Raw genomic sequence first — 13,844 nt, forward strand, 5'->3', positions numbered from 1 at the left:
GACTTCCCTTTGAGTTTCCACAAAGACGGATTTCAAGGAACAGAAGGCAGGATGAGAATGAATAAAGGTGAAAACAGAGGACTCTAAGGTTTCTTGATCCTTGCGCATGAATACTTCATTCCTTCCAGGTGGGGCTTGCTCCATAATTCAACAGTATCTGGACCAGAGCTTCTCACCCACACAATGTATTTCACACACACACCCTGTACACTGTGTGATTGGCCCTTGACCTGGCTACGTACATGGCTGTCTCAGGATGTGAGTCCTTCTGAATGCAGATTCTGCATCATGGCCTTTATTTAATCTGCAAATATAACAAAATGTAGACATGGCTAATAGAGTTTGGCAGGTATGCTTTTGGTTGAGGTTAAAAGGGCTTCTTTTTCAGCTCTATATCATATTTGATGGGCCTCTGGTGTTTAGGCCAATAGTTCTTGCTGGATTTGTTAAAGTAAAACTTTTCGACAAAACTAAAATAAAAGTGAAATTGATATAGTTTCGCCTTTTGTATCCTTTAAAAAAAATTGTACTACACAAACAAAATTACATTTTAGATAAACCCTTTATCAGTTTATGTATTTATTTTGCTCACTCGGGGGGAGCGCAACAAGCTGTGAACACAACATTGAAATGCAAGCACAGATTTGTATAAGGAACGTGTCTTATTTACCCATCCAGAAGACAGGAGCACCATTAGCACTGGTTTGAAGCTGTCTGTGTCCTGCTGATGGATGTTAGTCCAATATTCAGCTCAGTTTCAGCGACCTCCTGAAAAAAACGTTGTGACTCTTTAGCTGCTAACTGCTCCACTGTGTCTGTCTGCTGTTTGGTGCTGGCCAGTCAGCGTACAGCGGGTTTATCCAAGTTTGTTATCTGAATAAAACTGAAAAGCTGCCTGCTTCAGTTGAAAAAGTCCCTACGGAGAGCAGCGAGAGTGACCCAAAACAGCTAAGTTGTGGGCAACAATTTTCACACAGTCATTATATATACTAGACCAATTTTGGATAAAAAGAATGTTGATTAGAGCAGCTTTAAGTTTTTAGTTATGCTAGTTTCATCATGGTGGTGTTTGCGGTGGTTTGTTGCACATTTACCATGTTTGGACTTGTGTGTCTAAGAGTTATTCCTGTGGGTGGTGACTGTTACAAGTTGGCTCTTTCTTGCAGCACAAGAGGAAGCTCACACAAACATCAACTTTATTTTGGCAAAACTACAAATGAACATAAACTTCTAGGAAAACATGGAAATCAGTAATATCAGTAGTGCGTATCATGAGGTGTGTGTAAAAGTCAAAATATAGCCTAATGGATAAGGAAAGAGCTGGAAAGTTCCCAGGTTGGTGCATGGTGAAGAAAGACAAGCATGGTCTGAAGCCATCTTCAATCAGCAAAGGGACAACCACAGGGTCATCAAATGACCCTTTTAGATACTAATAAAGTGTCTTCAAACCAGAGAAAATTACATAGGAAGTGACTTTTGTAGTTTCTCACACAATCAACCTACACCATAAAGTGCTGCACTTTGGGTGCTTCTGCAAATTTCAACACTTGCAACAGTTGAAGGATTCAACACATTCTGCTGCACTCTATGTAGAAAAGAGGAAACATCCATCTTAGGCAAGCAAATATCCCAAAAGTGAGAGGGACAGAACTCACTCAAGGATGAGGGTAAATTTTAGCTCAGGAGCCTTCACATTAACATCTGGCTAAAGGACAGGAGGGGATTGAAAGATGACTCAAAGTTAAAGATTCCAGCTTTAAGCTTTAAAACAAGGCAAAAAAAGAGCTTTAATAAAGCAAACAGCAGCTGTGATTTAGTGTGGCCAACCTGACTTGTCACAGAGGCAATCATTCTAATAGAACTGCTCTGATTTATCCCTGAGACTCTCCACAATGGAGACCGTAATGGGCTTTATTCATATTTTTATTTTATGAAACACGATGAAAGGGGTCATGGTGGCCATTAAGTGGATTAATGGTATGTGTTGGGTAAAGAAGATGCTATAAAGTCTTAAAAGTTAATGCTGTCATCTGCGGACTGCTGTCCTGATGGAGTGGGAGGGGCCCCGCACAGCTAATAGACATAATTCAGCCAGGTAATGTTGGATCACTGGGAGACAAGATGGATATCACTTGGCAATGTTATGGGGCGTGTCGTGGTGTGCTGGCACATTTACGCAGGTTATTTATGCTCCATAATGAAGAGCATAATGAAAATTGGACACAACTATAAATATGAGCAGGGAAAGCGTAATGTGGAGGGATAATCATCGATGCAATTAAGGTGTCGTACACATGCAGTGTGAGCTTGGCCTCCGCTGACTTTCTCCTCTTCCTTTCACCAAGGCTGTATTTTATCCTGAAACATCACATTTAATCAGCTGGCGGATGTCAGCGTAAATCCCCTGGTTTTGCACAAGGAGGCTGGCATTTTAAATATGTTAATGCAAAAGCAATAAAGCCTTTGGTCATTCTATCTCTGAGGTTATTGACAACTACTGTTACATTGTTAGTGTGGTATTTCTCTGTCTTAATTGGAGTGCGGATGGGTCTCGATGGACGCTGTTTCTCGCTGTGTGTATACTGTATGTGGGAGCATGAAAGTAAAGGAACATTGACTGCTCATTTTGGTGCTCTGTCAGAACTGTCAGGCTATGAGAGAGAGAGAGAGAGAGAGGTGGGAGGGAGGGAGAGAAAGTCAGGTCAGGAGATCTTGAAGGGAGAGAGATAGAGACAGATGAGAAGGGGAGTCTGGGAGCTGAAGTGACCCTGCGGACCAGATGCTGATAAACTGCCATCACTGAGCGCTCTGTCAGCTCCAGCTCTCATCTGTCACTGTCATCCTGCTGCATTTCACCCTTTTGTCCTCCTCCTCCTCCTCCTCTTTCTCTTCCTTCACCTCCTCTGCATCATCATTTTCCCCACCTGCTTCCTGCATTTGTGTCCATTTTCTTTTTCATATTACTTACACACATCTATACGTTAATATCATTTGTCTCTTCGCTTGCAGTCACACAGCTTCTTTCCTCCTCTTTATTTACCTTTTGCTTCTCCTTCTGTTTTATTATTATTATTTTTTAAATACATTGAATGTTTCACTGTAAGCATGTCCAGCTCATTATTTTTGACAGACTCAGACACGGATGGATGCTTTTCACTGACTATTTGGAATCGGTTGTTAGGTGCCAACCAACGGTTGATTTGTGTTCGTATGAGAAAGAAGTCAAATGTGGTTTTGGAGGATGCAGTTTCTTTTTAAATATGTTACGAGTAGTTACATGTGGCCATGTCAGGGAGAGAGAACTACATACACTTTCAATACAAAGCCTGTATTGACAATAAGCTATGAGATGATGAGTTATGACTTAGGTTGTATATTCTGATACATGCAGAGCTGTGAGGATTAGGTAGATTTAGCATATCCAGGTGGGGATGTCCTGCACATACAGTTCTTTTACTACTACCCCCTGACCCCTAACCATTGGCATTAGTAGATAATAGCGTCTGGCTGGGTGTTCCTGTGTGTATGAAGTATCATTTTAAAGCAAGCCTGAGGTGAATGCTTGAGCATAAAGCAGCCATTTCCCTACATCGTTCTTTGAAGCAACAATCTGATATTATGTGACAAAGATGATATAGAACAGAAGACTCTAAGTATTTCTCCTTGAGCTTGAATGTATAATGTAGTGTGTAAGGGATGCAGTGCAGCTCTAAGATATAAAATATCAAAGATTTGACATAACATCTGACAAATCTTGTATCAGTGTGTTTTCCTTCCTTTTCTTATAACACCACAAAAGTCCAAGATTGTGAACTTGTAACTGAGTCAATTTTGCTCACATACTGGAGCCATGTATCCTTCAGTGTAAAAGTAAAAAATGGGACAGAGAATGCTGTGTCCTTGCTTGGCAGTAGGGGTTGGGCAGAAATCCCTCAGGTTAATCTGTCTAATAGTAACTATCCTGGCTGGGACAGCCACTCGCAGCCTCACATGACTTTGTTTTGTCCCTGTCTGAGAAAGCCCAACTGATTGGGACTGTGTTATGTGTGTTTGCGTGTCTTTATGTGTATATGTGTGTGTGTGTGTGTGTGTGTGTGTATGTGTCTTGAAAATAGAGCCACATAGACATTAATTTCTGTTTTGTGGGACAGATCAAATTGTCCCCTCGTGCTTGTACCCACTTTTCCATGACAGAGTGTGTATATGTGTGTTCTAAATGTGTCCATGTCTGTGTGTGAGGATTGTGTGTGTGTGTGTGTGTGTGTGTGTGTGCGTGCACACACAACATGGCATCCTGATTCCCGGGCCAAACTGTCATTTTGCGCCTGTCACATTCTGTTAAGTGTAGCTCACACTCCTTCCTTAATTCCCCACATTCCTCTGTCGCCTCTAACGTCAATCCAGACGCTCATAAACAGCATTTCTCAAAATGGCATCTGATTCATTACACCCCACCACACAGAGAGAAAGGAGAATACAACCACCTCCGCCCACACACACACACACACACACACACACACACACAGCAGTTTCTGATATAGTGCCAAAACTCAAGTTTAATTTCTCTCACAAGTGACCCATCTTTCTAACGCTTTGCTGCTGACTACCAGGCCCTCAACAAATGTGGTAGACACTCATATTCTGGGATAGGAGGAAAAAAATCTCCAGGTTGTTTGCATTTCTTTAAACAAATTACAATCATCTTGGGCGGTGCTAAATTCCAGACACAGCAACAAAATAATCTCGACAAGGAACTTGTTTTGGTGGAACATTTACACCCTGCAAAATAAAAACACCACATACAATATTAAATGAAGTTAACTGTTCACACATTTAGAACCATTAAATTAGCTGGATACATGGGTAAATGTAATTTGCTCTTACACTGTAAACCCAGATGTAGTTGTAATTATGTAGTGCACAGATCATGTTACACAGAGAGAACTAAGGTTGTTGAGTTTCTGTATGGGAGGGGCGGGGTTGTTTGAACTGTTGAACTGCAAAAGCGCATGAGAAGAAAGAATATATGTTCTGAATGGTTTCTGTCCTAGTTAAAGTGTGTTTTAATAATGTTCTGTTAATGTTTTGGGTGTTCATTTTGTTTTAGTTTTGTAAGGTTGATTTAGGTTCATGTTTATCTACATTTATTGTTGCACCATGACCGAGACCTGGGTGGGGACTGATGGGGTCTGGGCAGTGGCCTAAAGCTTGGAGGTTAGTTGTAGACTGGAAACTAGAAACTCTGTCTCCTGAGTGAAACTCTCCATGCAGTGCAAGACATTAGAATATGTCAATGTTTCATCTGTATAATTTACCGTTCTGTTTCATTGGAACAAATGTATTCATTAGTTCTTAAAATTGTATTGACATGAAAGAAAAAAACACTATTTATGTGAACAAATTATTTAGTAGGGGTGGGCGATACTGGGAATTTTGGTATCGATCCGATACCAAGTAAATGCAGGGCTAGTATCGCCGATACCGTTACCGATTCCGATACTTTTTACTTGTAACTCACGATCATTGAATAATTTTGTGATTTTGCCTTTAGTTAGTTGATTATGATTATGATAAAACGCAGGCAAATCTAAATGTTTTTATTTACTAACTAGAACAATATAAAACAATGTAATGGTATAAAAATAATATACAGTAACAAATATAAATATAACAAAGTGAACAACACAACCAAAAATACCTTCCATTACACACAGATATCTGTGAAAAATATTCAGTTGTGCAAAATAAGTAAACAAAAGCCACAATGTATAAATATAAATATAACTGTTCTGACTCTCCGCTCTCCGGCAGAGCAGGGAGGGAGGGAGAGAGAGAGAGAGAGAGAGAGAGAGAGAGAGAGAGAGAGAGAGAGAGAGAGAGAGGGGGAGAGAGAGAGAGAGAGAGAGAGAGAGAGAGAGAGAGAGAGAGAGAGAGAGAGAGAGAGAGAGAGAGAGAGAGAGAGAGAGGGGGAGAGAGAGAGAGAGAGAGAGAGAGAGAGAGGTGCGCTTTTTGCACACTGCGCACAGAATTGGAGAGACGCTGTGCTCACATGAACTCGTGAAACTGCAACAGAAGTATCGATCTCATCACGACAGTATCGATCCGATACCAATACTCATCTTGGTATCGATATTATCGATATTTAGATCGATACGCCCAGCCCTATTATTTAGTAGTAGCCTAATGTTTTATATTTGTTTATGTTTCTTTGCATGTTTATAGCTATATTGCGTAGTTTCTGTCTACCCCAATTCACCTTATTTTTAACGGAAATACGGACGCAGCCAGTTGACGGATTTTTGTGCGAGACTTCCAGTCAAGCACTTCCCCTCACTGGCTAGCTAAACCAGCTAAAGTCACTTTTCACCGTAGCGGTTAATCCTTCGTAACAACTAAGTTAACAAATCATTATGGCTTCAAGGAAGACCGGGATTGTTTGTGCAGTTAGACGGTGTCATAATAACTGGTACAAAAGAAAACTTTACTTGGAGCAGGAGTGTTTTAATCACCGAACGCGTACGAGAGCTGAATGTGGATGCGATGCGCCCTTTGACCTTTACCCGCCACCGAAGAATGAGGAATCCCTTCGCCTGTGGTTAAAAGCTTTAAATTTGAAGAAACCACCGAAGCGACCGTATGTTTGTTCTTTTCATTTCGTGAACACAAGACCTACAGAAGACCACCCGGTACCAGAAAAGTGGCTGGGCTACGAAGTCCCAATAAAAACTCCAAGGAGACGTGTCAGGAGGTTAGCAGACACAGGTAAGTTAACGGATGTTTAATTATAGAATATGGTGCAAAAGTTCATTTATTTCAGTAATTAAACTTAAAAGGTGAAATTAATATATTATATACTAATATTATATAGACTCATTACATGCATTATATATGAGTTTCACCTTTTAAGTTTAATTACTAAAATAAATGAACTTTTGCACCATATTCTTATATTTCAAATTTCACCTGTATGCTCTCACATAAAGCCAACTGTCTTTTAAGTTTGTTCTCTCTGTATATTTATTGATATATCTGTATTTTTTTCATCCCTGCTAGCCCAGGGCATTTGTAAAAATTGGAAGCAATGTAATGCAATATGATTATTTGAATGAGCACTAATACAGGTGTTGCTCTATTAGCTTGGTGTTAACATAGTTGTAAGTAGTCTAGGTATGCTTTATGTTGTTTGCTAAACTGGTTGTGGGCTTATGTGGTCTTGTGTTTGGCAGATGACAGCCACTATGTTGAGGAAGCTGACCAGTCAGAGTCACCTACGCATAAAGATGCTGACACTCAGTGGGAGGTTCAGGCACTGATGGATCACACCTACATATTAGGACAAAAGAAGAATCATGTATGCGACAGAGAAACACAATGTGGTGGAGAAGAACCCCTTGCCCATGCCATCCTGAAGAATGACACTAGCTGTGTGTTGCACACGGCCTTTCTCTCAGCGCCTTTTTTGATCATGTTAAATATCTGGAATAGTTCTATAAAGCAAACTTTAAGATGCACGTAATAAATCAAATATTGATGACCATGATGAAACTTAAGTTGAATCTACTCCAGGGTGATCTTGCAGAACGCTTTGCTGTGTCCCAGGGGTTAGTGAGCAGGATCCTCTCCTACTGGATAGACACAATGGAGGAGCACATGAGAATCTACATTCCTTGGCTGCCACGGGAGACAATCCGGAGCACAATGCCTCAGTGCTTCAGGGAGAAGTTCCCCAACTCCACCTGCATCATTGACTGCACTGAGACCACCCTGCAGAAACCACACAACCTTGACTCCAGAGGCGAGTCATACAGCCATTATTATTCCAGCAATACTATAAAGTATTTAGTTGCTATTGCCCCGTGTGGGCTTGTTATGTTCATTTCTCCTGCTTATGGAGGCAGGTGTAGTGACAAGTTCATCACTCAGGAGTCTGGCTTCCTGGAGTATCTTCGTCCCGGCGATGAAGTGATGGCAGACAGAGGCTTTACCATCAGAGATCTGCTGTTTGAGAGAAAGGTTAACCTTGTTCTACCAGCGTTCACTCATAAAGGAGGGCAGTTGTCTGATGAGGATGTAACTGCCACAAGGAGGATTGAAAATGTGCGCATACATGTGGAAAGGGTTATCAGGAGGCTCAAAGTGTTCAAAATAATCTCCCAGACTGTACCCATCAACTTGGCACTCAAAATGGACAAAATCCTCAGAATCTGTGCAGCCCTTGTAAACATGCAGGGGGAAATCATCCACACTCAAAAAAATGATTCAAGGCCTTCTTAGAGGTGACACATTAAAATATAATTTGCTTTATTTAAATATATCTATTTAAGATCATATGTATATATATTTAAGTGGTTTAACTAAAAATATATTAATAGCTCCACCTATGAGATTGATTTACGTTAGATCGCCTAAAAAAAGTCTCATACGGGACCGCCCTTTGCGCATGTGCGAGACTGTGCGCGCTCTTTCCGCCCATTTCTGGCTGCAACCATCTCCAACGCCAAATTTGGAGGACGCTGCAAAAATAAAAAAGGGGAAAATCCACTACTTGGTAAGTGTTCATTTTCTGTAGTAGATTAGAAAGTATCTAACTGTCACATAACGTTAATTCTGTAATACTGACCGAAATGTGTGCAACAGAGCCGAATTTCACTCTTCAGAGTTGAAGGGAGTTGGCTGGCTAACGTTAACTTTTGGTGGCTAGCTAGTGCTAATTTTAGACTTAACGTTACTGTTTATTGACAGCGTTAGATGCCACATTGACTGCTTTGGTTAACTTATTTGTTGCTCTTCGTCGCCGCAATATTGGACCGGGCAAAACTGGCCTGTAGACAAAGTGTGTGTGTGTGTGTGTGTGTGTGTGTGTGTGTGTGTGTGTGTGTGTGCGTGCGCGTGTGTGCGTGCGCGTGTGTGTGTGTGTGTGCGTGCGCGTGTGTGATGGCGGCGACGACAACCATTTATCCGCCCGGGCTGCACTGGGCAGCTGCGTATTTTCTGGCGTGTCATAGGGGTATGTGGCTCGGTAGGTGCAGTTAAGCCGCCTACAGTTCATCCCATGGATGTATTAAGAGAAAGCGGTAAACCTGCTCTACGCTGTGTGTGTCTTAAGTTTCCTATGGGGAGAGCTGTGCAGATATCTTTGATGAAGCGCTAACTTTTGTGTCTTGCACCACTCAGAACTGCCGCCAAGCGCTGCGCTTAAAGTTAAAATTATTTCAACTTTGACCTCGTTGGTGTTGACCTTTTTAAAGGCGCAATGATGAGCTATAACGTTACTTGCTCTGTGCTTTGCCTCTGTGCTGATGGGGCGTAGCGTTTGGAGCAGAAGCAAAGTTTAGCTGTGAAATTGTTAGTCTGTCAGTAGCTTAGCATTCAAAATGATTGTATTAATTTAACAATTTCTGCTACATTTTTGGCATATTCCACAATATTTAGTGTTAACAGTTTATTCTATTTTTATTATCATATTCTCCGCATTCCATCTGGAGTTTTACTACATCACAGAAATCATAGGCGACCGTATTGTTGGTTGAAGGTGTATGTAGGTGTGCACTAAATGTGTTTGACTATAATTAATAATTACTTTTATTTTGATATTTTCTCCATTGCTCACACCTCTAATATATGTATCTCATCTTTTGCAGTTTAAGTTGTAAAGCAGCTTGTGGCAACCTCCTAGGGGTGGTAAGTAAAATATTACTTGCTCAATGCTAGCACAAGCTGATTGGCATCATTGTAATTTGTTCAATGTGATATGTGCTAATTCTCTTTATTCTCCTTTTTTATTCTCCTCTTCAAGAGCAAAGGAGGAGTGAAGGGGCAGAGGATTAAGGAAGTCCTGTCTATCACAGATTTGGTTAGTTGAAATTCATATAATGTACCTTTTTTTGGTTTATTGGTGGTTATTGTAAGGTTTTCTTGTCCATAGATGCTTATTTAAAGGTACTCTAAGCAATGTCACACGTTTTTTAGGCTACACATTTTTTTTGTCACATTTAGTAAACATCTCACTATCCGCTAGCTGCCTGTCCCCGGAACACACTGTTTGGACCACAAAAATATAACAAACCGTGTTCCAGCGTTCAGCCAATAACCGACAAGAATGATTTGCTTGATTTGCAAGCACAGAAGGTGGAGACAGGAAAAGGAAAGAGGGGGGGGCGAGCGAGCGTCTTTGTTTTGTTTGAAAATACTGTGAACATCAACAAGAATAACGTCACCCAACATCGCTTAGAGCACCTTTTTAAATACGTTTTGTATTTACTTGTATAGTGCTTTTATCCAAATACTATGTTATTTCATTCACACCAATGGCTATGTAAAACATGCAAGACAACTACAAACTTGCTTGTCAGGGGCATTTAGGGGTTAGGCGTCCTGTTTAGACTGAAATGACCCTCCAGAGGCCTGTACTACGAAGCAAGATCAACTTGTCCTGGATCTCTTTCAGTAATCCGGCTTCACCAAACCTAACAACCGCGGTCCCGCATAACCTGTACTACGACGCCGGTTATCAACTAGTTCAGTCAACTCAGGGTTTCCCATTCCAGCGGCGCGCACGTTCACATAAAAGAGGCGGTGTTTGCACACCACGACCAATCGCAAACATCTACCAGAGCCGCATGTTATATATAAGAAAAGCAAATTATAATTCTCCATAAATATGAAGAACACAGACACGGTTTTACAGGGAAAACGCAATACAGTCACTGCTTCCTAAAACAGGAAGGAAAGCTGGCAAAAGAATAAATAAATAGCCGACGCTGTAGATGTTTAAATCACAACGCTTATTAATATCACTTCCTCATCAGTCAGGAAGATCTGACCATAATTACACTTGTGCTTTCCATAAACTGTTGTTGCTTTAGCCTGTTATTTCAGTTGCAACCCTGGCAGTGGGAAGCGATCGTGAGAGCAAATAAAAAATATAAAAACATAATTCAAACCGATGTGTACATTGGCGACACACGGCTCAAGAAGCCGATATGTAATTCCCTCCCATTAAAATATATAGGCTATATTTCATAAAATACCCATGTTAACGGGTTGTTGGTCTCTCAATGTTTTAACTTTTATGAGCACACTCTCTCTCCCTCTCTCTCTCTCTCTTTTTTTTTTTTTCTCTCTTTGCTCCGGGCTCCGCCTGATCTTCTTTAAGAACGGTGACGCCGTTATCAATCGAGTATTGATTGGTCAGTAGGCGGTGCTTTTACACCGGTTGATCTCTGATCTCCAACTTAACCTGCTCCCGACTAGGTTAGGTGTTCAGCATGAGTTACCACGGCGATTGAACCCGATAACAACTGATCCACCTTCGTAGTACAGAAAATCCTGGGTTGAGCCTTAAGTTAGCTCGTTAACGCCAAATCCTGCTTCGTAGTACAGGCCTCTGATCTTTAGACAACCAGCTCCTTCCCTGTGCCACCATAACAACCACATTTGACTAAATTGTCATTTTTTTCACCCCTGCTTCAGTGTGACAACATCAACACCAGGAGGGAGTGTATCCTGAGAGGCCTCATCATCTACCTCAATGAAGATCCAGACACCTTCTTCAAAGAATATCTGGTAAATTCATCAATATGTTTGTCATGTAGTGTTGAACAGTTACTCCCTCTTACTTCTTCCATGGCGCACTTCATTTATAATGACAAAGCCCTATGGTGCACCATTCCCACCAACAATATTGTAGGCGATGGGAAATTTGATATACGTACAAGCAATTAGTGTATTTTTTTGTGTGTGTTGAGAACTGTGCATGAAGTCCACTTCTCAAGTTTAATTTCTAAATTGTGTGTGTGTGTGTATCCATCGCCTGTGGAGCCCTGCATCACTGTGTCTGTCCCCTTATTTGTGGTGTTTTCTCTGTTTGTGGTATTCAGGCACTTGCGACTGAGGATGCAGAAAGGGACCTAGCAACCACAGTCGTGGGGATTTATGTGATCCGAAGAGATGGGGATCAGGAGCCTGAGGACATTTGTGTTGTGATTGAAGGCATCAAAGTCCTGAGCAACTTGGGCAGTGTCATCATGGGCTTCGTCATGCTTTTTGGGCTCATTTATGCCCTTGATCTGAGTTTTCCAGACAACCTCAAATACACCTGAAGTTTTTCCAGAAGATCATAATGAATTTGGATGGGCACAAGCTGAATGCAAAGATACAACAGCTGAAAATCAAGTTGTTTGCATAGAACTAAACCACGTGACAATCTACCTTGATGGAGGGTTTAAGACTGAGATTACTTGGGCTTGGACAAGTGTTTACACCCAGAAAGTTTGGCCATTTCACCTCTCCATCATAATTTGTTGACTCTACCTCCTTTTATAAAATATTGTGAATGTTTTGTGATCTTTTTTTCTATTTTTTTTTCTTTTGCTAGTCTTAATAGTGGTCCACAATATTTTTTTCTGTTACCAGCTATGATAACACACCAATCACCAATGGTAGTTCAAGGCAAGCAATTACAATACTTATCCAATACAGAGTTTTTGCAGTGCATTCTATCCAGCTACGCAGGAGTGTCAAACTCAACTTCACTAAGGGCCAAACTGGAAAATGAGAATTGCATTAAGGGCCAACATGTATAGTTTATTGACATGCTTTTATTATTTTACATTTATATACTTGTGTTTTATCTAGTAAAAAAGTGAATATGTTGATATTTTTGTTTGTTTAAAGATGCCCTCCAGACATTAGTATTAAGATGCATACAAATTTGCTTGGAACAATAATTTCTGCCTTGTTTTTATTTCATTTTTTTTAATTCAGAAAAGTATACTTTTCACATGTAAAACCTTTTAAAGGGCAATTTACTCCTACCTCATTAGAATTTCCAAAATCTATGAATTTGCACATTTATAAAGTCTTCCTGCTGGATGCAAGATGTCCAGAGGTGCAGTAACATGCACATGTTATTGCATCTGTTACATGCATGCAGTACTGCACACCTATGTTCAGTGTATGTGCACTTTACAGCTTCAAGTTTCTACATCACATTAATATTAATTGAATACTGGATCAGACTTGAATTCCAAATTAGTTCCGATATCACAAATCATGCCAGTAGGCCGCCGCCTCTTTTAAAACTGGATTTTCACTGAGCTTGGAGAAAATTTCCATTTTTGGCAGATGAATGTGAAAACAGACTTTTGTGTCTCAAACTCGAAGTAGAATAGATGACACTTCAGTGATCCACAAGGCAAAGGGAAGTTCACATTATCGCAGCTATGTTTCGTGAGCTGTGGTAATATGTGAATGTCCCTTGTAGGGATCAATAAAGTTCATTCTATTTTACATCACAAAAACATTTTTGAGTGGAGGGGCTCTTTAGTAAAAGATGTTCAAATCTTAATTTATTTCAATAAAAAAGCGTCAATCAGGTTTGTCTCGTGAATGTTAATGGGGGATCAAATTAATTAAATTTATATATTTAATAATTTCCTTTCCAATAATTATATACATTTTGAGTTGGACAAATGTAAATCAATTTCATTTAGCTAATGTAATTATTTCATTTCAGCTGAATTTGATAAAAATTCATTAAGCTAACTCAATGACATACTGTTGTATCTATTTGATAAAAATAATGTAGGCTCACTCATTTATATTCTGTTGTATCCATTTGATCTAAATGAGTTAGGCTAACTGATTTACATTCTGTTAAATGGATCTACTTAGTTTGAGTTGGGGCTACATATATTTATTGGATGGAAATCCTGCCCACAATTTAATTGAGTTCATCCAACGAGTTATTTTTTTGAGTGCACGAGGATGCTGATTGAGCATAGAAGTTTACATGTCAAAAAGATCCTGATTTCCACTGTAGCTTAATATTTGTAAATAATTAT

General features: G+C 40.2%; 1 long non-coding RNA gene and 1 pseudogene across 1 annotated transcript; both read left to right on the plus strand.

Moving 5' to 3' along the window:
* Nucleotides 1-6,410: 6,410 nt before the first annotated feature.
* Nucleotides 6,411-8,274, plus strand: LOC120567356 (annotated as a pseudogene).
* A 1,461-nt stretch (nucleotides 8,275-9,735) lies between these two features.
* Nucleotides 9,736-12,728, plus strand: LOC120567115. The gene is made up of 3 exons (XR_005640522.1): nucleotides 9,736-9,853; nucleotides 11,473-11,565; nucleotides 11,880-12,728. It is a non-coding gene; the product is annotated as an uncharacterized LOC120567115 (long non-coding RNA).
* Nucleotides 12,729-13,844: the final 1,116 nt, after the last annotated feature.

The sequence above is a fragment of the Perca fluviatilis genome, chromosome 10 (assembly GCF_010015445.1).
Source record: "Perca fluviatilis chromosome 10, GENO_Pfluv_1.0, whole genome shotgun sequence".
NCBI classification, from domain to species: domain Eukaryota; kingdom Metazoa; phylum Chordata; class Actinopteri; order Perciformes; family Percidae; genus Perca; species Perca fluviatilis.